The following is a 2,346-nucleotide window of genomic DNA, read 5'->3' on the forward strand; positions in this document are numbered from 1 at the left end:
TTACAAAGGACAGCATTTCACTGGAACTGGCTTACTGGTTCTGAGGTTCGGTCCATTATCATCACGGAGGGAAGCATGGTAGGAGGAGCTGAGAGTTCTACATCTTGTTCTGAAGGCAAACAGGAGACTGGCATCCTCAGCCAGCTAGGAGGAAGCTCTCAAAGCCCACCCCCACAGTGACAGACTTCCTCCAATGAGGCCACACCACCTAATAATGGCACTCCCTGGGCCAGGTATNTTCAAACCACCACAGCCTTCAATGAGAAAGCGCACCTGATTGCCCAGAAGATAGAGAGAGCATCTGAGTGGAGTAACACAGAAAGGTGGGCGGAGCTGGGCCTTCACTGAGAGCAGCAAAACCGGGGTAGAAACCAGTGTTCTGTTACACACACACATAAATTTTGAGCAGCCTTAGAGTGAGGGCTGGGGACTTTGAAGTAGGTGGAAAAGCCCCGATTACCCATGGTGTGAGGAAGGATGAGCCTCAAAGCTTGTGGTTTTTTAAAGTGTCAGTTTATACTGGCCGGGTGGTTCACACCTATAATCCCAGCGCTTAGAAGCGGCAGGACCTAGAGTTTAAGGCCAGGCTGGGCAGATCACCCAGCTCCTCCTGTATTCTCTTGCTCTGACTGGACCCAAACTCCAGGCCTCAGAGCTGGGATACTTCGTGCCTGAAGCCAGGTTTAATTAGGACTGACTCAGCGATTGGATGCTGAACACTGTCTGTCCCCGCCTAGAAGGCTCTCTCTTGTGACATGGGCAGTGAGAAGCGAGATGAGCACCCTTGGCTCTTACTGCCTGATCAAGGGCTTCTCCATCAGGATAGGGAGCTGCCATCCTCTACCTGCTTGGGTGCCCATCTATTTAAAGCAGCTCTCAAAGTGCTCAGTAGATGTCCTCTACTGATGTGCCCCACAAGCCCTGGCCTCTGCCTGCCGGCCAGCCAAGNGCCACACCTTGGGTTCTTCCTTGGGAAGTCTGCAGAGGCACAAACCTGTGCTGTTAAAGAGGGAAGGTGGACCTCCTCAGACCTTTCAGATAAGCACTACCAGCTTGAGTACAGAGGAAACTGAGGCCCAACCCTGGAGATGCTGGGCCTTCAGCTGTGCTCAGGACTACCTGGACCCCTCAGACAAGTTTCATGTTGACCTGAAGAAAGCACCAGCCATTCTGGAAGATTCATGCTTTCATATGCGTGGCTCATTTGGGCACCCAGATATTGGCTGACTAGGATGGAGTGACTGTGTGTGGATTTATATGGTGGGGTACCAGAACCATAATCTTCTATGCTGAGATAAGGCCCTGGGCAGCCTCTGACTGGAAAAGGCCCATCACTAACAACTCATGGTTTCTGCTCAAAGAACCTACATCTTAAGACCAGTGCTCAACACTTAATTCTACACCAGGACCTGATAGAGGGTGACTGAAGTNTAACACGGGCCCGTGTGATGCCCGTGGAAACCAAGCATCAGACACAGAGAGAGCTTCTACAGCCCCAGCTGAGACCTGGGGACCCCCTCCCCAGCAGCCCAAGACTTTGTAAAGCCATTTCTGTGCCATCAATCAGTACTTTATCCTAATGTCCCTAGGTAGAATTTAAAACTGAACATAAAGAGCTGTTTATCATTTCTTAGGAAAAAACATGTTTTCTGCAGAGAAAATTACTTGGAAAAAGCAGGTATCTAGAAAGGAATTTTGTTAGGAAGTACAACACACTAGAGAGGAAATGCCTCAGTCTAGAAATTTTAATAATATATCCTTTATTTCCAATGGTGGGGAAGACATAAATGGACGGCTGCCAGCCAGACCCATGAGCTCAGTACTCCTCCCCTTCTTCTGCCTCTGCTTCCACGGAATCCACGCCCACCTCTTCATAATCCTTCTCCAGCGCTGCCAGGTCCTCCCGGGCCTCGGAGAACTCCCCTTCCTCCATGCCTTCTCCCACGTACCAATGCACAAAGGCCCGCTTGGCGTACATGAGGTCAAATTTGTGGTCCAGGCGGGCCCAGGCCTCTGCGATGGCTGTGGTATTGCTCAGCATGCACACGGCCCTCTGCACCTTGGCCAGGTCTCCCCCAGGGACCACAGTGGGAGGCTGGTAGTTAATACCCACCTGCCAGAGAAGGAGAAAAAACAGTCAAGTTTATAATGATCTCAGAAGAGATAGTCCACTACAAGTTGGGAACTGTGGTCCCTGCTTAAAAGAAATTCCCGTACCATGCTTTGGGAATGAATAATCACCTACACAAAGCAACAGGTATAAAAATTGTAAAGGACTTAAACCACTAAAGGCCAAATTGGAATCCAACATGCTGGATCTTCATACACTCACACAGTTCACAAAGG

The 2,346-nt window shown here is 50.0% G+C and overlaps 1 pseudogene; it reads right to left on the minus strand.

Moving 5' to 3' along the window:
* Window positions 1–1,733: 1,733 nt before the first annotated feature.
* Window positions 1,734–2,346, minus strand: part of LOC110295801 — a 9,477-nt pseudogene continuing 8,864 nt past the window's right edge.

Source organism: Mus caroli, chromosome 6 (genome assembly GCF_900094665.2).
Source record: "Mus caroli chromosome 6, CAROLI_EIJ_v1.1, whole genome shotgun sequence".
Taxonomy (NCBI): Eukaryota; Metazoa; Chordata; class Mammalia; order Rodentia; family Muridae; genus Mus; species Mus caroli.